Source organism: Lissotriton helveticus, chromosome 1_1 (assembly GCF_964261635.1).
Source record: "Lissotriton helveticus chromosome 1_1, aLisHel1.1, whole genome shotgun sequence".
Taxonomy (NCBI): Eukaryota; Metazoa; Chordata; class Amphibia; order Caudata; family Salamandridae; genus Lissotriton; species Lissotriton helveticus.
Genome location: NC_136057.1, coordinates 1,801,692,639 through 1,801,715,764, shown reverse-complemented (window position 1 = coordinate 1,801,715,764; position 23,126 = coordinate 1,801,692,639). Strand labels below are relative to the sequence as shown.

The 23,126-nt window shown below is 43.0% G+C and overlaps 1 long non-coding RNA gene across 1 annotated transcript in view; it reads right to left on the bottom strand.

Moving 5' to 3' along the window:
* Positions 1 to 7,149: 7,149 nt before the first annotated feature.
* LOC144774802 (uncharacterized) overlaps positions 7,150 to 23,126 on the bottom strand; it is a 354,573-nt gene continuing 338,596 nt past the window's right edge. Inside the window, exon 3 of the long non-coding RNA XR_013600529.1 lies at positions 7,150 to 8,380. This is a non-coding gene — a long non-coding RNA (uncharacterized LOC144774802). The remainder of the gene's footprint in view (positions 8,381 to 23,126) is intronic.

Here is a 23,126-nt window from a genome sequence, read left to right as displayed (position 1 = left end):
TGCAAATTAGGCTGTGTTGATTTGTGTACCGAGTTGCAGGATCATATTGTGAAGCAAGAATCTCAAACTTTCCGTAAATGGAAGGGTGAGGGTAGGATTGAAATATCAAAATCAGAATGGAACAAACATTGCTCTCTTAATCAATATACAATATATTTAAGTGATCTGAGGAGAATGAAATATTTTAGTATATGCCTTATATAGTGTACATTAGATTTTTTAGATAATAAGGGAAAATAAAAACATTTCTAATGCGTATTCCAAATGTTCAGATGATTTCCCAGGCACTTGGCGTCTTATGTTTTGGTCTTGCAGATAGCTCTCCAGATCGTCAGAGGATATCTTCAACTTCCTTCATCATTTCCAGAAAAAGGTTATTCATTCAGAGAAATTAGTTTCGAGGAATGGTAACCCGGTAATCAGACAAAGGAGCTGAAGATCAGGAGACTTACGTTTGTGTTTATATCAGTGCTCTTGGCACACTACATTTTGAAAATGCCTACAGTATTTAGAGGCTGGCATATACACTTTCTATGATTAGGAAACTTGAGGGTTGTTATCATATATGTAACTTAACCTTGAAATATTTAACTACATTTTAAAAATATTTAATAACATTTATTGAAGATGGAAAACAGTTTATAGTACTGAGGCTAGAAATTCCATATTTTGAACTTAAAATGCTCCAAATAATGATATTTTTCAGAATCCTTTCAGACTGCCAAATTATATCCTAATTTAACTGGGAACAAAATATTTGTTTTAAAATTATGATTCTTTAGGGTATTGTGACAAATTCAAGTTTTTGTATTTTGCATCCAAATTAAATTGATTAAAAAACAGGCGGGCTTGCAAGCAGAGATGGAGAGAGGTTTGGCGAAAGGGAGTAGTAAGGAGAGGCAATAGATGAGCAGGTGGTAAAAACAGAGGGAGAATATTCTGTTACATGTTGCAGTTAATCTTCAAGGATCTGTAACTGGTTAATGTCATATAAAGATGGCTCAGGAAGCATTTTATGTATATGGTTTTAAGTTAGGAGGGAATAGCATAGGACATATGGCCCATGTTACTGGAGGCAAATGCAGGGATGAAAGGAGCAGGTAGGTTGAAGAGATTAGTAACTATCGATATTTTAAGGATTGCTGAGCTGGATATAAGTAACAGCAGATAAGCTTTGGAGAAAGCTGCATTCAGCTTACATACAGTATCTTTGAGGATATCACTGGGTTAGGGTGTGGGACAGGAAATTGTGTAGAGGGGTGATGTGATAAGAATGGGGAACAAGACTGATCAAATGAGAAAGGGTAAATATGTTGTGTTACAAGAGGCAGTGGTTAGAGGGTTATGCCTTTGTTGCTTATTTAGTATTTTCTTGGTATAAAGGGACAAGATTAAATAAGTAGCTGGGAAGGGCAACTGGTCATGAGTTATCACACGCTGACATTCATGAGAGCAACATTGTTGGACTTAAGTTTGAGGCTGGAAGAGTTTTGAAAACGTTCATTTAGAATAGGGGTTGGGACAGAAAATAGTAGGTTGGGATGCCCATGGTGACAGTTTAGGCAAATAGAGATAAGGTGACCAAAATGTTCACAGTGGAATATATGGCTGTTGTGCATGGTGTCGATCCGATGTTTTCAATAAGTATTAGCACTCTGAATTATTTTTTCTTTGCAGTTCTCCTTTCTTATACAGAAGGAATACAGGGGCCAGAGGATGAAAAATTAGAATGTGCATATGTGCTATTACTTTGTGGAGGGGTTGTTGTGACATACTATTGGTGCATCTATTAGAGGGTGGTTTAGTCCAGTTGCTAGGGGAGTGCTATAAATAGAAACTAAGTATTTCACAAACATAAAGATGATTTACAATGTGGTGTGGACCAACTTGATCCAAACAAGGATTGGGTTGGGATGATAAAGCTTCTAGCCATTGAAAAGGTGAGACTTTTTTGAGTTGTTAACATGTGGGGACATGAGGTTTGGGAATTACAAGCTTTTCAGAGACAATGAAATGCATTTATCCTTAAATGGAAATAAGTTACATTTGCTACTTTTAAAGAAGAAAGTGGCAGCTTGTCAGGGGGAAATGTGGAGTTTAGGAAAAAGGCAGCTTTGAGTTGGGGAGATACAGGTGGGGCTTGGTAAATGTTTTCATAGGAGCTGATGTTAGAGGCAAGTTGAGGATTGACAAAAGGGGTGCCTATATTCCTAAAAAACAACTTTGGGTTGCATTGACAATGAGTCACAAGACTTTGAAGGAGAGAGAAAAGGAATAGTTGGAATTAAAGGGACAAGGACAGGTAGAGGCAATAGGGACTGATAGAATTGTCAATGTATGAGGGAGGAAAGGTGCTTGTTTGCACCATTTCACCCGATTCCCCCATTTAAGGCAAAAAATATTGTATTTGTAAGGCTTTTAAAAAATATTTAAGGGGTCTATTAGGATGGAGGTCGGAAAACCATTCCGACCTCCATGGTAGCAAAATAAACCGTCCGCAGTTACCGCGAGAAAACCGTCGGTCAGATTAGGATCGACCGCCAGAAAAATCAGATCGCAAAAGAACGATGCCACAAAAGACCGCTGGTAGCAGGCGGGGCAGGTGAAAATCTGTCCATGGCAGTCAGATACACGGCAGAAAACCCCAAACCTGCGGCAAGTCCAGCGGAGAGACCGCACACACAATTAGGATACCATTGAGGTGACAGCAGAACGATGAGCTGTTTCTGACCGCTGCGATTGCTAACAGTAATGAATGGGAGCGCAGGCAGAAGGGCTGTTGCATACCCTCCTCTGCGACCGCTCCGGAACTATTATGGCTTTTGACCAAAAAAACATACAACAAGGCCACCAAGGCCACCAAGTGTACACATCAAACAAGCTCAGCCCCCCAAAACACCTAATACACCCCAAGGACATACCCACATGGCAACTAAAAAAGTACAAATCACAGGACAACCCACTCAACACACCTGACAGCAATACTCCATTTTGACACACCAACATAGCTGAGTATAAGCCCAGCCCCTTCCTTCACCAGAATCCTTTGCAATACTCCAGCCCTGAAGAAACTAAACCCTACTGCACAAAGGAGAGGCACACCACCACAATTCTCATGAGCGCAACAACACACACACACACACCACTTACATCATCCCCACCACCCTCAGATCTATATCTCAAACCATTTGCACATCACACACCATGGCACAAAAGAAAATGCCCAAATTCACTGACAATGAGTTGTCAGTCATAGCAGATGAGATAATCAGAGTAGAACCTCAATTGTTTAGTAACCTGGTCCAACAGACACCATTAGACACCAGAGCACAAATGTGGGGAAGGATAGTCAACAAGGTCAATGCAGTAGGGACCACCCTGCGCACCAAGAAGAAGATAATGAGTCTGTGGCATGACCTCAAGAGGCTGGTGAAAGAGAAGAACAACAAGAACCATCAGCTGGCTCAGATGACTGGCGGTGGCCCTCCCATTCCACCAAGAACATTCACTGCATGGGAAGAGAAGGTGCTTGCCATACTTCATCCAGAGAGTCTCACAGGAATAGCTGGGGGAGTGGAGGCTGGTAAGTACAAACAAATGTCTACCATCACACTGCTATGTACTGCCTTGCACAACTACAAAGCGACACATCCTAGGCCCAATTCCATTCATGTGCACCACACACTCCCCAACTCATGTCTCACAGACCCAACTTTCACTCCCTCTCATTTACCCCAAAGGTAGCCAGCAACATTCCCTGGGTTGCATGTGTATAGGTAGCCAGCACTACAACTCCCACCAGGCCCCCCTGTCCCACAGCTCAGCAGGATGGAACACTCCTCCCACGAAAGAGCCACGTACAACCATTCCCTCCCTCTGCTCTACAGGGAGTCTGCCATCTTAACAGGGAGGGGTGTCTGTGGATAGGCAGCCAGCACTACAATTCTCACCAGGCACCTTTGTCCCATAGCTGAGCAGGATGGAGCAAACCCACCACCCAGAACCATGTGGCAGCCATTCCATTAATCACATCAAACTCACAGGTAGGGAACCAAGTTAACAGGGAGGGGTGTTTGCCCACATCAAACTTACCGTAGGTAGCCATCTTCACAGGGAGGGGAGTTTGTGGGTGGGAGGCCAGCACTACAACTCCCACCAGGCCTTCTTGTCCCACCTCTGAGCAGAATGGAACACTCCCCCACCCAGAAGCATGTGGCAGCCATTACATTGCCCTCATCAAACTAACAGGTAGGTAGCCATCTTCGGAGGGAGGGGTGTGTATGGGTGGGAGGCCAGCACTTCAACTCCCAACATACCCCTTGTCCTACCTCTGAACAAGATGGAACACTTCCACCTAGCCAGAAGCATGTGGTAGCCATTGTACCTCACCAACCAAACTTACAGGTAGCTAGCCATCTTTACAGGGAGGGAGTTTGTGGTTAGGAAGCTTGCACCACAACTCCCACCAGGCACCCTTGTCACGAAGCACACCATGTTTGAGCACCTAGCCCAACCCACCCAGAAGTATGTGTCAGCCTTTTTGTTGCTCACTTCAAAGTAACAGGTAGGTAGCCATCTTAACGAAGAGAGGTGTTTGTGGTGCAGAAAACTACACTACAACTCCCACCAGGCTCTGTTGCCCCAAATCTGAGCAAGATGGAGTTCTCCGTCCACCAACAACCATGTGGCAGACATTCTATTGCTCACTTTTATCTAACAGGATGGTAGCCATCTTAACAGGGAGGGGTGTGTGGGTGGGAGACCAACACTACAACTCCTACCAGGCCCCCTTGTCCCACAGCTCAGCAAGGTAGAACACGAACCCCACCCTACCCAGAAGCATGTGGTAGCCATTACATTGCCCTCATCAAACTAACAGGCAGGTGGCCATCTTAACAGGGAGGGGTGTTTGTGGGTGGGAAGTCAGCATTCCAACCCTCACCAGGCCCCCTTGTCCCACAGCTCAGCAAGGTGAAGCACCCACCCCACCCCACCCAGAAGCTTGTGGCAGCCATTACATTGTCCTCGTCATACTAACAGGTAGGTAGCCATCTTAACAGGGAGGGGTGTCAGTGGGTGGGAGGCCAGCACTAAAACTCCCAACAGGCCCGCATGTCCCACAGCTGAGCGGGATGGAACACTCCCCCCACCCAAGAGTCAAGCGTAACCATTCACTCCCTCTGCTCCACAGGGAGGCAGCCATCTTAACAAGGAGGGGTGTCTGTGGATAGGCAGCCAGCACTACCACTCCCACCAGGCACCCATGTCTCACAGCTAAGCAGGATGGAGCAAACCCAAGCACCCAGAACCATGTGGCAGCCATTCCATTAATCACATCAAACTCAGAGATATTGAGCCCTCTTAACAGGGGGGGGAGGGGTGTTTCCTCACATCAAACTAACAGGTAGGTAGCAATCTTAACAGGGAAGGGTGTTTGCTCACATGAAACGTACAGATAGGTAGCCATCTTAACAGGGAGGGATGTGTGTGGATAGGAGGCCAGCACTACAACTCCCAACAGGACCCCTTGTCCCACTCCTGAGCAAGATAGAGCACTCCCCCCAGCCAGAAGCATGTGGCAGCCATTGCATATCACTCATCAAAGTTACAGGTAGGTAGCCATCTTCACAGGGAGGGGTATGTGTGTGTGGGAGTCCAGCACTATAACTCTCACCAGGCCCCTTTGTCCGACCCCTGAGCAGGATGGAACACTCCCCCCACCCAGAAGCATGTGGCAGCCATTACATTGCCCTCATCAAACTAACAGGCAGGTAGCCATCTTCACAGGGAGGGGTGTGTGGCTGGGAGGCCAGCACTCCAACTCCCAACAGGTTCACATGTCCTACAGATCAGCAAGATGGAGCACTCCACCACACAACCAGAAAGATGTATCAGAAATTCCCCCAACTGTGCCACAGAACAAGTAATTAGGCAGTGCATGCACCCCACCATTTCTCTCAAAAAGCATGGAGCCATATGACCACACCAGCTCTCACATCACACCAAAATTGGCACAGATCCAATTGCCACTTACAGTGTGCAGACATCTAAATGTTTGTAAATGTCACAGGAACCATAGTGTGACTCACCAAATCCCATGTTGAAGAAGTTTAGGGCACAATCATACACAGCACTGAATGCTATCTGGGGGCAGAGCATCAAGGCCCATATGAAAACAAAACAAGCATGATCTGTAGTAAAAACAAAGCAAAGCACATTACATGACAAAGGTATGCATGAGATTACAATGTCAAGTTCATGCTCAGATGTAACGTCTTCCATACAGAGTAATCAACAAGGATGATTCACTTAAAGTTGTTGTGCTGCTAGTCGTTAGATGACAGCATGTCATTGTAATCACTAAACCAGGACGCGGCGCATGGTATCCATTGATATGTCACACCATGTACAAGTAATGTATGTACCTCAACATCATTTCATGATGCACAGTACTGTGCAGACATACAATGTATTATCAATGTAAACTGTGTGGTGTATAACATGTAACAACCAAACATCTAACACCAAGCTTGAGGGGTGCACTTCAATGACCATTTCCCCTCTGTTCCACAGGTGACCAAGAACTGACAGTTGAAGATGACCACACCAACCAGCAGAGCCACTCTCCACCCATGGAACATGGACTCCACGCCAGAGGCATGCCAGGGTGCAACAGGTCACAGGACCCCAGTGTCCCCACCACCACTACCTCAGCAACAGCGAAATAAGTTTCTTTTTGTCACGTGAATGGGGTCTCCGGAATCCAAAACTCAGTAAAGAGACTCCAGGTGCCCCCAGAGAATGAAGGCAAAATACAAAGGGAAGATTAAACCACGGCCTTTTGAGGTAGGGTGTTCTTCGCATAAATGAGCCCACTGTACCACTTGACTGCACGTAGATACTTACAACGCAACCTCTTAGCAAGTTGTCAAAGATTTTTCCCCGCTGGTCGTATGGCATTTGTTAGGTGATGTGAAACACTGTAAGAGAGAAGACATCAAAAATACAATTCTAGCATATGAAGCCAACGGACTCCACAGTAAGGACCAAGAATTGGCAAAAAATGAATAAAAGGATTTCATTTTTATTTTGGATCACTAATCAGTCAAGTATATAAGCAAACCAAAAATAAGTTCAAGGATACAGCAAATAAACTAAAATATCTCAGTTGGTTGAGTCACAATAAAATTAGATACAGAATACTGACAGCCACAATTATAAAGGAACAAATGAAAACACAAAGGCTTTCCTTGAAGAAAATTCCCTTCTCTCTTCTAAACATGAACTAGGTACTGGGAAATCTATCTGTGATTTCTATGTCGGAAGCAAAGAAGGTGTCAGCATGATCAGACTTCAGTAGAAGTCTTGTGAAAAAGGAAATTAGTGTTTAGCATAAAGCTTCACGCTTGCAATAAAAAGGCAACAAGAGAGGTATGTACTTCTCATAGTCTAAAGTGAAAATGGCATTCTAACTGTGAGACCACTATTTAAAAAGTAACAAGAGATTCAGAAACATCTTTTTCTCCTCTCACACTACCAGAAACCAACCAAATCTCTTCAGTTTCCCATTGCAACAAGACTTGGACTGTAATTCTCAACCTTGAATATCTCTCCTTTTTGCTAAATGATGAATAGAGGGCCTCTTTCAACTAGAAATCTACAAATTCACTGCCAAGTTCCTTCCTCCAGGCCTCACTATCAACAGTCTAATACAAACAATAAGCCTTCCTCTAACTAATGAGAATCATGGTAATACACCTGCAAAGAAAGAATGTGCTGGCAAGTCAAAATGCATTCCAATTGGGGCCTGCAGTCAGGCTAAGTCAGTTGTGCCTTTAATATGAACTTAAATACATGATTATATATCCACATGTATAGCTTCAATAATGAATGTAAAACATGAGCAAAAGAATATATGTTTACATGTTTCAATTAAAGATTAGTGTACCAGTATGTACATCTTTAATCTCTACAATGATTAAGTTTCATTAATACATTTAAATGCTTCACACACATTAATGAATTTAAGGCACACAGTGAATATAATGTCAGATATAAGCATATAATTGCATGAGAATGACATGTAAGGGTGGAGCCTTAAATTGTGCAGCTCCACACTAAACAAAAAATATTCAAATTGAGCATCCACACAATGTTTCTCACTCTCTGCCACCACACCCCCAATGCCCAACCATGCCTATGATGGGGTAGGAGCTTTCCCAAGCTTCATGATGTTGAGTAGGTCCATGTGGCTCCTGTGAGGGGGTCATGCTGTGGCCCATTCAGTTGCAGTAATCCGTAGTGCAGCAGGTGGTGTGTTTTAATCTGTTCCTAAGCGCTTTGCATTTTCCAGCTTCTGTGCAACTTCCACTTACCACAACTAGGAGGAAAGAAAAATTGGAAATAAAAAGTGCCAAAATCTCTCTATTAGATCCAAAGCCAATCTGATATTACAAACTCTGAATGATTCTACAGTAGATAATTGGATGAAAGATTTTCTGAACTAATCTCTGGCCGTCAGTCAGGTAACAGAAACGCTGTCACATTCTCCACCAGCCAATTAGATCAAATACACCAAACCACTTTTGGGTAACCCTGGGCGAAGCACTACGCTACGCTCGCGAAGTTTTTGCAACTTCGCACCACGCAAGCTGCACGTAGCACAGTGCGAACATGCGTAGTGCAGCGTAGCGTAGTGCAGCAGTCATTTTTTGCTTGTTCGCGGTCCTGAACGTCATGTTCGCGACAGTAAGCAAGCAAAATGACATCCCGGCGAGATTCTCAACGCGAGGAGGTCAGCTTTCTCATTGTGAGTGGTTGCGCATGCTCGCGACCGCTCTCAATGAGAAACTACCTGTTCGCGTTGCGAAAGCTGCAGCTCAAGTAATAATCTACTCGAGCAGCAGAAAACTACAGGTCGCACTGTGCAAGATGCCGTTTTCAATGCTTGCACAGTGCCGGATGCTTGTCCGCACTGTGCAATCATTGAAAACGCATCTTGCACAGTGCGAACATGCTACTAAGCAGCTTGCGCAGTGCTACGTGAAGTTCGCGAAGTGCACTTCGCGTAGCTTCGCGTAGCGCTACTTCGCGAACTACGCCCACCCTTACTTTTGGGTAGCTAGTTAGAAGTTAAAAACCATGAACACTTTTTTCATAGCCAGTAAGATCCCCGAGGCATTAACCCCTCTTCACCAGCAAATCAGATTTTACTACTTAGAGTGACTTTACATACTGATTCTAAAGATTCCTTTCTGAACAAATGCATGGCAATCAAAATCAAATGGCAGTCAAGGGGTAAAATTATTGAGTGCACTTGGTTAGGTCATACAGGCAGCATTAGCTGTGTGGCAAGAACTCATGTCATTTCACAGCACTATATATATATATTTATATATATATATATATATATTATATATATATATATATATATATATATATATATATATATATATATATATATATATTCAAATCCTGCACGGCTGCCACGTCTTTTCTCACGCGATGCCAGCAAAACAGGACACGGACCCAAATTATGTGCTGTTATTCTTTATTCACCCAAGTGTCTGAGACGCGTTTCACAGCGCGGACGCCGCATGTTCACTCGACAGTTTGTTCAAACTCGGGAAGCATTTTTAAGGTGACAGTGCATTGATTCAGTGAATCACATGAGTTAGTTTCACAATGGACATAAAAAAACTACTTTCTGCGCTTCTCGTTTTTGCGCTGTTTTACAACTGTGCAAGCTAATATAAGTTCTCATATTGAGATTTTGGCAAAATGCATAAATATCAGTAAAATACATTATTATACATTTCAAACCTTTTTGATAATCAATAACATCATAGTTTGATTAAAAATTATATTTTTTCCCCTCTTAAAATACAATAGCCAAATTTCAGTTGTATTAGTTATTGAATAGAAGTTTGTCATTTTACATAGCAAATATTTCTATATTGTGCTTCTATGTGCAGGTGATGTTAAAATCATGTCAATTGGTCTGTTTAACCTCATAGACCAAATTAATCTATATAATATAACATGATTTATCCAAAGCATTGTTACATGTCAACCTCATACCATCTACACTCTACATCTGTATAGAACAGTGTTAATTTTCAAATATATGTACACCAGCTTCAAGGGTTTCAGTACTCAAATCGGTTCCAAAGTAAATATATCACTACATTGTGAAAACCTGATATTTTCAACTCCTGATCACTTTATCAGAACATTTCATATACAAATTGATTTATATTTATAAAATAATTAAAAAACATCCTAAGATATTTACAAATATTTAAAAAAACATCAATATAAGATTTCTTAAATAAATAAACCTAAAATTCATCTATGTGTATCTTATCTATCTTCCGAAAAGTGCTGCGTTGTAAGTGTTGTTTTATAAAACACTAATTACCATATCATTGTACATATAAACGGGGAATTTGTTGATCGTCATTATTCTAGACAAGTATACAGATCTTCCGTTAGATTCAATCCATTAGGATGTTTCGAATCTAATAATAAAATGTACCTGATCTCCAACTTACGTAGTTTGTTCTCTCTATCTCCTCCTCGCCTATTGGGGGGGACTGCATCTATTAGATAATAGGACAACCCTTTGTTGTTAGATCTGTGGCATGCCTTGAAATGTCGAGCCACCGGGTAGGTGCTGTCCATATTAGTTATGGCGCGGAGATGTTGGAGTATTCTAACATGTGCTTGTAACTTAGTACTGCCCACGTAGTTAAGTCCACATGGGCATGTTAGAACATATACAGTATATTCGCTTTTGCAGGTTAACATTTTATTTATTGTGTATGGTTTTGTCTTGAATGGACTTAAATACGTTTTTGTATTGGCCCCGTGTGTACATGCCTTGCATGTTGTACATTTTCTGAAACCCTTTAAGTTTTGATACCAGACTGGTTTATTTATTATTTCGGGATCGGATACCAGCAAGCAATCTATCATTGAGGGAGCTTTACTATATGTAATGGACGCCCTCTGCGGTAGCAGGGGTCCTAATACGGGGTCACTAAGCAATATAGACCATTCCCCCTGAATAATTTTTTGGATTGCCTTATGTTGTTTGCTGTATCCAATTATGAGGCGAAAACATTTGTCGTCCTCAGTAGCTTGGTTTTGATACTGACCTTTTTCTTTCTTACCAATCAATAAATCATCCCTGCCTAGTGTCGCTGTTTTGGCAATGGCATTTTCTATTGTTTGTCTAGAATAGCCTCTTGCTTCAAATCGTTCCTTGCTAAGTAGTTGGGCCTTCTGTAGTTCTTCGTGTGTGCTGCAAACCCTCTTAATTCTAAGCATTTCGCCATAAGGAATGCTATTCACTAAATGGCGGGGGTGAGAACTAGAGGCTTGTAACACCGAGTTTCCTGCCATTTTCTTTCGATACAGGGTCGTTTCTAGATTGTTGTTGTTTATATACACTTTAGTATCTAGGAAATTTACACAGGTGTCACTAATTTCAGCAGTAAATCTTAATTTCAGATCATTGTTGTTGATTTTGACCACAAACCTTTCTGCTTCCTCTCTAGTTCCATGCCAAACCACAAAAAAGCTCATCGATAAACCTAAGCCACAACTTAACTTTGGTAGACATTATCTCACGGTGTGTCCCCAAAAGGACCAGCTTCTCCCATTTGCCCATATGAAGGCAAGCATAACTCGGTGAGTAGCTGGCCCCCATGGCTACTCCTTGAATCTGGTAATACAGCAAGTGATTGAACATAAAAATGTTATTACGAAGACAAAATTCTGCCATTGCTAACAGCATGTCATTGTGTTGTTTGTAGATGGGTTCTCTATTTTTCAAATAGTATTCCACAGCTTGAATGCCATCCTCATGTACTATATTTGTATATAGTGAAGACACATCTAGTGCCATCATTATATAGTCAGAGTTCCATTCAAAGTTTTTTATTTTGTTTATGAAGGCGCTTGTATCTCTTACGTACGATGGTAAGGATTTTACATAGTCCTGGAGGAAATAATCAACGTACACTGACGTTTTTTCTAAAATGCTGTTTCTAGCACTGATGATAGTACGTCCTGGTGGTTTTTTGTTGTCCTTATGGATTTTTGGTATGAAATATATCGTGGGTACAGTTGGATTGTCATTTTTTAGATATTTGTACTCATTCTTACTTATTAATTGCTTATTACGCCAGCCTGATAGTTATTTGTAATAAGTTCGATACATTTCTTTCAATCTTGTAACGTCAGTACGTGTGTAACATTGTCTATCGTTCAGTTGGCTCATGGCCTCCTTTATGTATTCATCATGTGTCCACAGGACTATGTTTCCTCCTTTATCACTGTTTCGTATTACGACTTCTTTGCTATTTTTTAGTTTGTTCATCAATTGGAAATACTTATGATCTTGGTTACGATGTTTTTGAATGCTTGTGCCAATTTTTTTGTTTAAATTTTTGATTTTTTTAGTGATGACGTCGTGAAAAGTGTCTATGGCATCATGTAACATGACAGGGCAGTATTTGGATTTTGGTTTGAAATGTGTCAAGCCTGCCCCTTTGTTAGAAATGTCGGAAACTAGAGGGTGTTCAATTCCAGCCGGATCATTGCCTTGATTCTAAAACCTCTTCTAGTACTGCCTCGGTATTGGATCCCGATGGTGTTGCTTCCAATGGAGGATCATCAATGTCTTCACCTATGGTTTGTTTGCGTTTCATGGCGTACAGTTTCTTTAGTTTTAGTTTTCTTACTCCTTTATATATATCCATCCGGATATTTGGATAGTCAAAGTTGTTAGGGGGACAGTAGGACAGACCAAGACTTAAGGTGTTCTCTTCTTTGCTGGTTAATGTATGATTGGACAAATTCACAACTGTCTGTGTTACTTCTTTCTCCAATAATTTCTTTTCCGTCTTGGTTGATTTTGATTTGCGTTTTGCTGCGTAGCGTCTCTGTTTGCGCTTATTGTTTGCCCGCCTCCGTGTGTTTGTGAACGGGTCATTGGCCTCAAGGTTTGCAGTCTTTAGGCGGCTACAATTTTCATTTCTTCCCCCGGCGATGGTCTAGACCCAGCTGGCCCACTCGGGGTATTTCTAAGTTCCGAATCGTCTTCGCTGTTTGATGTTAGCTGGTCACTGGATGTTGTGGCTGCTTCATCATCCCCTCTCCTTTGACGATTACCAAATGTATTGGCTATTCCTTGGCCTTGTTTTTGATGTGTTTTGCGTGCCACATCATATTTGCGAGCAAACGTGAAAATTTGTCCTACTTCATAATCAACTTTGTCGCGTTGAAACTTGTGAGTTTTCCGATCTTTAATTTTCTCCTCTTCTTTCTTTAATCGGGATGTCATTTCATTCCGTAGTTTGGCTATTTCATCATCTTGGCCCATGGCAGCTAACTCCTCATTCAGGGTGTCTATTTCCGTTAACAGACAAGCCCTATCTATGTCTGCATACTTGATTAATAGTAGAGTTAGTCTTCGTGAGGAATCTAAATTTATTTCTGCCCATTCACGCATCAATTCAGGGTGTGGTTCTTCGTAAGTGGGAGCAGTTAATATCCGAAGTCCCCGTGGGATTCTCCCCACCTCAATGTAGCTTTGTAAGGACCTCGATTCCCACCACTTAGACATTTCCATTTTCATTTTCTTTTCAAGTATTTTCATTTTAAATGCCACAGAATCAGGTTTGGGTAGACTAGCGGTCTCATTTGGTCTTGGAGTTGAGCTCACTTGGGGGATATCTTTAAACATCCCCGTTGCTGCTGCCTCCCTCTCCTTTACAATGTCGCTCGACATCTTGGGACTTGTACAGTTTTAATTTGATACGGTTATATTCAGAGAAACGGGTTCCTTACTGTTTGCTTCGCCACGTTTCATCAATTAGCCTCGCACACTCCTCCACCCCGCAATCCCGATGAGACGGTACCTGAGGAACTTGAGCACTCGAACTCCTTGCCGTTTGTGCAAGCGGGAAACTTGCACCGAGCCGGTGTCCTCGCGCTACAGCCTTCAGGTGTTCTTCGGTATTCTTCGGTGCAGGGGGGCCGCGGTAATTCCTTCCAGGACTTGCAATTGTCTCCAGGTTACCCCAGATAACGGTTCTGTTTTCGCCGCTGGCCCAATGTCGGAGGAGGGGTCCTGTGTTAAACTGGTTTCGGAACAGCCAGTTAATTATATATTCAAATCCTGCACGGCTGCCACGTCTTTGCTCACGCGATGCCAGCAAAACAGGACACGGACCCAAATTATGTGCTGTTATTTTTTATTCACCCAAGTGTCTGAGACGCGTTTTGCAGCGCGGACACCGCTAGTTTACTCAACAGTTTGTTCAAACTCGGGAAACATTTTTAAAGTGACAGTGCATTGATTCAGTGAATCACATGAGTTAGTTTCACTATGGACATAAACAAACTACTTTCTGCGCTTCTTGTTTTTGCGCTGTTTTACAACTGTACAAGCTAATATAAGTTCTCATATTGAGATTTTGGCAAAATGCATAAATATCATATATATATATTCACTGAAAAAACCATAGGTTTCACACACGTTATAGTTAGGAATTAGCATTTAAAAAACCTTAGAAATTCACTGAAAAAACCATAGGTTTCACCCATGTTATAGTTAGCTGGACATTTCTCTCATACAAAACCATTGAAATTCCCCCGTTATAGTTAGTGCAGCTAACTATAACTCGCGCGCCCGCAACGCACTGCTGATGACGTCACATATTACATTACTCATCACATTGTCAGTGACATCACTGATGACATCACTGATGACATCTTAAATGACATCACTGATGACATCACTGATGACATCTCATATTACATCACTGATGACATCACTGATGACATCATCCACTGAATGTGTATCTATCTAAAAAATAAATATTTTTATATATGTATATCTAAAGGTCGATGGAAGAATAAATGGGTAAATAAGTGTCTAAATGGATGTTTTTTTGTAAATTTCGTTGTATAACTGACTTATTAAGTGTATCTTAGTGAATACATGTATTAGCGAGTAATGTTTAAATAAATAAATATTTGTATCAGTGTCTCACTTTGTGTATAAGTGGCTGCATGGGTTGGATGAGTAGCTACACGAGTGTCCATATGTGTTATTAGTTGGTCTTTGAGTATCAGAATGAGTGTCTGTATGGTTTGGTGGCGGGTATTACTTAGGGCACAGATGCATGAATGACTGACTCACTGTTTGTATGTCTTTTGAAGACTGCATGTGAGCAGGACTGTACGGGTGGATGAACGTGTGTATGGGTGTGCTACTGAATGAATGACTGCCTCAATAGTGTCTTTATGAGTAAGTATATATGTTGTAAACTAGTATATGTGAGTATTGATGTATATAAGTAAGGATATTACTGTGACAGATTGAAAAAGTTCCTGTATAAATAAGAATGTGTTTCTATAACTAATTGTTTAAGAGAGTAAGTATGTGTACCTTTCTGTAAAAGTAACTGTAGTGGTGTGTGTATAGCTGTATATGCAAACAAATGGATGTTTGATAAATTATTTGCCTGTGTGAGTATGTGTGTGAGTAACTCTATGGATGAGTATCAGTGTGTAACAGGATGTATAGGTGTATGAGTACATATGTTTAGTGAATACATGTTTAAGTGACTATATAGAACTGTTGGTGGATGAGTGGATGTGTATGTAGATGTTGGAATTACTGAATAGGTTGTTGTAACTGGTATTGGTTTCTCCATTTTTTTGAAAATGTTAGCATCTATTTTTGAATGTGTGTATTAAACGTTATATTAGGGTGAGAGGAGGTCTGCAACTCTTTCACATGGATGATTTCATCAGTGATGCCATCAGTGATGTCATTTGAGATGTCATCAGTGATGTCATCAGTGATGTCATGTAAGATGTCATCAGTGATGTCACCAGTGATGTCACTGACCATGTGAGGAGTGATGTAATATGTGACATCATCAGCAGTGCATTGCGGGCGCGCGAGTTATAGTTAGCTGAACTAACTATAACGGGGGAGTTTCAATGGTTTTGTATGAGAGAAATGTCCAGCTAACTATAACATGGGTGAAACCTATGTTTTCTTCAGTGAATTTCTAACGTTTTTTAAATGCTAATTCCTAACTATAACCTGCGTGAAACCTATGGTTTTTTCAGTGAACTTCTAAGGTTTTTTAAAGGCTTATTCCTAACTATAACGTGCCTGAAACCTATGGTTTTTTTCAGTGAAATTCTAAAGTTTTTTTAAATGCTAATTCCTGACTATAACGTGCCTGAAACCTATGGTTTTTTCAGTGAATTTATATATGCACTGGAAAACTAAACACCCACTTCCTTTACAAAGAAATGGAAAGTTTTCATCTCTACAACCTCTCTAATTCTTCAAGTTTTTCATCTTCCACTCAATGTACACATCATCCACACATACACACATCTAATTGCTGCATTCCTTAACTGTGATTATCAACTATTCTTCTATTTTATATTCATATTCAAAGTGCAAGACCTTTATCGAGTCTTTTTGTTGTAACTACTGTTCCAGGAATTCTGCTCATAAACAGAACTGTGCATAAAGACTTAGGACCTCAGTGTATTACGGTGTTCGAAACCCCACCTTACTACACAAACAACCTACCACACTAGCAATCAGTGACTCATTGGTTCTTCGCCTTAGAGCAGTGTTTCCCAAACTGTGGTCCGCGGACCCCCATGAGTCCCTCACACATTCCCAGGAGGTCCGCAGGCAGCAGTTTTAAAAGCACTGAAAAGTATCTTGTTTAATTACCAGTTTTCAAAGAACAATAAAAATTGAGTTCCCTGCTGGAGAGACATGAGAGTTTTTTCCAGTGACAGCTATGACTGAACTAATGTAATACAGAGGGTTAATATGCCTACTGCAAAGAAGTGTACCATATATTTTAAAAAACAGTATTTGATATGGTCAGAGGGTTACTGCTTTTGTCACACAGATTCTTTTGTTACACTGCAGTTCATAAGTGACAATCGTAATCTAGCACAGTGACCAAAAATGTGTCATCAAACAACTGCTTGCAAACTGCAAGGTACAAGTTAGTGACATGCTTTTTTTCAGTCTTTCAGTATCCTGATGCTTCTAAAAAGGTTTCTTTGGGTGGAAATACATTTTCATTGTTAAAGTCAATGCTAACCATTGTGTTATGTTCTGAATTCTGAGTTTGTGCTTCTCCAGACCAGCACTCCTTAAGTTTATGCTTCTCCAGACCAGCCTCCTTGGCTTAACAACACACTCTACTACTTCAGAAATGCAAGGGGGCACCATATATATAAGAATATGGCGCAGCCCTGCGTTTCCCCTGCACTGGCGCTACATTTAATAGGGGAAGATTGTTTATGTGCAGGAAGGTCCCCCTTCTCTCTCTCCTTTCCTAGACGATCGCTTGCCATATTTCTGTTTTGGCCTGACTGTGGAAAATGACTAAATTAGGTATACATAAGCGGCGTTCATTTATGTTCACCACAGCCACTGTTGAAAGTAAAGTGAAAATCGTGAAACAATGGCCACGCCATCTTGCCCCTTTTTAAGCCCCTTCATGCACGTCAGTGGCAGCCATTTTGTGTGCCATAGCCTCTCTGCCCACTGCCAATAGCCTGCGCGTCTCTCCCCCTCACTCCCCGGCCTTGCAAGCATCCCCCCCGCACCCCGACAGCCCCCGGTCTCTCCTGCTTGGGCCATAAACTTACCTCCAGCGCGACCCTGTCTCCGAGCCACATCCCGTGCTGAACCCCCTCACTCTTTCATCTCATTCACAGAACAGGCCCTTTGATAACTTCTTCCTCCCTGCCCGATTGTCCGGCCTGATCCCAGGCCATCACCTAGCCCAACAGATGCAGTTTATTGCCCCCTACAGTAGGACCTCGCCTCACATCAGAGGAGCGGGGATTAATCAATGCCTTCACACCCCTAGATCCGACCGATCGCCCGCATTCCTGTTCCCAGTGGAATGTCCAGCTGCGCGATAGCCATCATGCTGAGATTTGGGTGGGGACCCCTACTGTAGATATGTGTGAGAACGGGCCTGAACCGGGGATTCCAAAGATGCCTTTTTCGTACTTCAAAGCAATACCACGGATGTCATAAATGTAATAAAGCCATAAACTTGTGTATAAGAGGCCAGGCCTCAGAGATGCGGTTAGAGCACCTCGAGAAGATACCCTGTTGTCTGATTTGACGTGTTCTGCTCCGTCGGAATAAACTCCTGTTTCCTGCCTTCCAGTCTCCAGCGCCTGCCTCTTTGTTTGGTAATATTGAATGGTATGAGAGGCGGCTAACGCCGGGCAAATACTGAAGGGTTCTTGGTCGAATTCGGCTCTGCCTTTTTACAATTGGCGTCCCAAACGTGGGGCCCATCACTGACACGTGGATCCAGTGGGAGAGGTCCCAATGACAGAGTGAACGACTGCAACGATCGGGAAGTGCACCTGCCCGATAGACCCTCGTCTGGCAGCCGATCATCCGAACTTCACCGGTTCCGAGCAGACCTCTCTCGAGTGATCTACGGTCCTGACTGGGAACCATCAGGAGTGCCACAGCAATTACGGAGAATAGAGGACGATCAGGCGCTGGAAGCGGAAGACGAGCAACTGTCCATGCGGTCCGGGTAAGGTCGTGTAACACGACGAATTGCGAATTGATTGTTTGATTGTCTCGGAAAATACTAGTATTACGCCTTTGATTGTTTGGTTCTGAGAGATTCTCTGTCTACAAACGGGGAAGGATAGGAGTATTCTCCCTTTGCAGATAGTGAAGGGTAGGTAGCGCAGGCTTTTGCCCCCGTTGTAACCCGTCGCGCCTACTTCCCTCTCCATTGATTGATTGTTTGTTCGCGCATTAACTGTTCGAAATTGGCTCTTTGAAAGGATCTTCGCTGCCTACAAACGGGGAGGAACAGGAATTTCCCTCTCTCTTTGCAGATAGTGAAGGGTAGGTAGCGCAGGCTTTTGCCCCCATTGTAACCCGTCGCGCCTATTTTATTCCTCATTTGATTGATTGATTGTTTGTCCGAACATTGACTGTTTGGAATTAGTTCTCTCTTTGGGTATTCCCTATTTGCGAATACTGTAGAATAGAAATATTCTGCCTAGTCTTCGCAAAGTAGTGAAGGATAGGTAGTGCAGACTTTTGTCCCCATTGTAACCCGTCATGCCTATCTTCTCCCCATTGTTCAGTAGTTGTTTCAGCCCGGACCGTTTATTAGAGGTAGATCATCCGGCTCCACCGGAGGGCAGCCCTAATAAAAAGGACATGTATATAAAATACGGATTAGCCGCTGTATCTTTCCAACAAACAATGACATAAAAATCGCTAGGAAAAACAAAAGGAATCGAGCAAAGTCAGTAGGCCAATGATGGGATCTTTTTGACCCCGCTAAAATAGAAACACTAGGAACAGCCCTTCATGAGAAATATGAAACTAGTGGGAGGAGCCGAGCTCGACACCGTGATGGCCGCAAGGTAGCTCGGCTCCGCCGACCCCGCTGCCCAAATGTGTCTATCCTGCCGCCCACCCTGCCCAATAACGACAACCTTATCTGCTGATACCTACCATCCGTCCTGGGGGCTCCGGAGTGCAGCAGATCCGCAGCTACGCTCGTCCGGAAAATGAGGCCTCCGGCACGTGGAGACCGGGGCCTTGCCTGCAGTCATCAGCCGGCGAGGTGACATCAGTGGCGGCCCGGGGTGGAGGATGGAGGCCGACCAAAAGGGACCGTTGTGCGAATAAGCCGGAGGCAACACAACGCGCCGAGGCCCGTCCCCGGATCGTCCATAGGTGGTGTCCAGCAAGTTGTGTGCGGGGGATGCCTTGCTGATGGCTCCCCCCTTTGTTGCCTGGTCCAGCCATTTTGTATACCTGCGCCAGGAGATGGAGTGGGGCGCCCGCGGAGAGGCGGTGCGAACGGCCCCCTCCCCCTCCAGGTGGAGGTTCCTCTCCTGCACCAAGATTGCCATTCGCGTTCCACTTGCGGAACCCCCGCGGCTGTGGCCGTGGTGAAGGGCAGCTGCTGTGGGACTGTCAAGATGGCGGCCGGCTCCCCGGATTTGGGCCTGGTCCACTAAGATGGCTCTGGGCTACCATGGGATTCGGATGCTTGCCTGCTCGGGCATGAACCCCACTCTTGAAGACGTTCTCTCAGCTCTAGAGATTCTACGGAAGTCGTTGGCCCCCGACTCCCGCGGGCTTCCGGTGGGGGTGACCGCCACCTTACCCTCATCTGGTGCCGTGAGGGAGGATGATTCAGTGCATCGACGGAGGGATACGCCTGCTGTCCCGCTCTCCGGAGTGGCCACGACGTTGTCATGAGATGGCAGTGCTCTCATGCTAACGCCAGCTTTTGTCCTAAATTACTAAGAGATACTGTAGACTACCAACTCGATCAGTTCCGGTGGGACCTCAGCGTGGCCCGGTAGGGAAGATTCTGCCTTCCTCACCTTTAAGTCACGGTTCATGCCGCCTGTCCTTTCCGTTGGCGTTAACGGAATTTTTTTGAAAGGGGTTCTGGTCTGACCGCTAGTTATTGGAGGCATTTTGGACTATACTCTGGACCTGCCCGGCCTCGACCAAAATGGCGCCAGTATAGGCGGGACTTGCAACTCCTTATGACGTTCTAGTTGCTTAGCCTTGTTGTTATGGGATATGTATGCGGTCTTTGTGCACACGGCGGGCGGGGAAGGGTACTGACTGGGCATGCGGACAACCCTATTGATGTGGGTTTTTATTCATTATTGATTATTGTATTATTATAGCTTCGAAGTAATGTTACTCATGATATTCGCCCATGGTTTGCGTATGGACGATTTTATTGTAACTGATCCTGTTATACTTCCAATTATAAAATTAACCTTCACTGATCCTGCAACCGTTAGTCACGTTTAGTTTTTTAATTAAATGGCTCGCCTGTTACATACTTCTATACTACAGTGTAATCTCTCCTTACCTCATGCGTTTCCTGTCTGCTCCGTGACCGGCCTATATGGTTGGAGGCCCGTATTTGAATGCTGACATCTTCACAAATAAAGGTTTTTTTAAATATATGGAACTAGCATCATAACAGTCACTTAGATTGGTAGGTTTTCGAATAAAGGCTACTATCCTCAAATAAATAAAGGGCAAGTAAAATGAAGCAATTTTGATTATGAAAAATTAAAAGGACATAGTACACAGAAATAATGCGAAAAGAATAGTCAAGATCTGTCGTATTTTACATTGCTGCACCATAAGCAATAGGTAAAGATCCTGATATTTAGATATACCTATGAATAGGACAGTAGACCAGACCTCTTTTACCTCACAGCCCCCTTGTGGATCGAAAGCGCGCCTTTTTCAAACTAGGAATCTTTAATTACACTACAGTTGTAAATACCCCGAAGAAGTACATTGACCCGAAGTATTGTTAGTGATGAACCCCAAGCGCATTCTGGTCCTCGGAATCCTAAACATCATAATCCTTGCTTTACCCACCCCGTGTATCAGAGGAGTTTTTAAACGCTCCTAAAACTCACCAGAGGAATGCCCTCTAGTCTAACGTTAGGCAAAACGCATACTATTGAAGGCACGAAAGCCCTCAGTGAAACTTGCCACCCCCCAATAGTTTCCATGCTCTGCGAATAGGAACGACCCTATACCACTGTAGACCATTTCTTTCCTTCAAATGAAAACATGACTCCGTCACCCCCCTCACCTTATACTGAATACCCCTGGCTTTTGACCCTTTCCTACATGCGGTCTGTACTACCACCCTCGGGCGATCTATGTAATAGACAGCCTATCATCGGTTGTCTTTGCCGCACTACCAGTTCCTCTGGGCTTCAATGCCGAGATGCAAGGTACTGCATCCCAAAGAGATAAGTCAGGTACGTGGTAAGTAAAAACATTTTTGTGTTTATGCACGCTGATGTGCTTTGAACGCTGCCCCCCCTCCCCCTCTTTTCTTTTTCTGCAAATTAATATTGTCATGTTTTAGATTTACCCCTTCTTCTTCCATCTTCATAGAAAAATCGGAATTGTACCATTATCATCATCATTTGCTAGATGTTGGAAGACCCCACCGTGAGTATAAGCACGACTGGACTAGTGTCCGGCCAATTAAAAAGGAGTAAGTATTTTTGAAACGAGGTTACCAACAAAAATTGTCTACTATTAGGAAGGAAGGAGAATAAAAAGAGCTCGACCCCCAAATGAATTAAAGGGAATACTGAGAATACACAACACACATGACAAAGTCCTTTTGCCCAAAATAGCTCTGTGTCTTGTCTTAGGTTTTCGTACTTGATGTATGTACTGTTGCGCCCTATCTGGTATTTGTGTGTACATAAACTAGGAATTTATGTTTTCCCTCAGCTTGTGTTTTTACACGTAAAACTGACCCATACTGTTCTATGTGTGTGCACTGAATAGCCTATTATTATACACGTTTTTTCTCTCTCTCTCTCTTTATGTTGTACGTGTACTAATAGCCTATTTGGTTCGCACAACGCTCTCTCACTCTGAGGGCTCCCTTGCTCCCTTTTGAATAAATGACGACACTGTACCTCGCCGGTACATGTATAATTGGCTTTGAACACAACAGTGTTTGAACAAATTGACAGAAACAAAACGATCGTATCTTGCCATATTGCTACCTCTCCTTTCTGTAAAATGATGGAACTTAATTGGCTGAGAAAGAAAGGACAGGTAAGACGACTGATGTCCCCTAATCTGGCCCTTAAAAAGGAGCTATATGTCAGTGGCTTTTTTTAGTGCTTTAGTAACACCACCTTCATCATTCAGATTACCACCGCCCATTGCACAAAAGTAGAGTGTCCGAAACGTCCCCGTTTTTCCAGAATGGTCCCAGTTCTGTACCAGTCGTCCCAGAAAACCTTAAAGAGTGTAGCTGATGACCTTGTTTTTAAAGATAAATCACGTTCGCGAATGTAACAGGAATAAACACCAAACAGACATGATGATGAAAAATAGTAAAAATGCCTGCAAACCTGCACCACAGCAATGATTCATGAGTTAATAGCATACCCCGATGTAAGGATTAATAAACATGCACCCTATTGTGACTGATAAACGTTTCCCCAACTACTTGGGGTTGGGAGAGAAATTG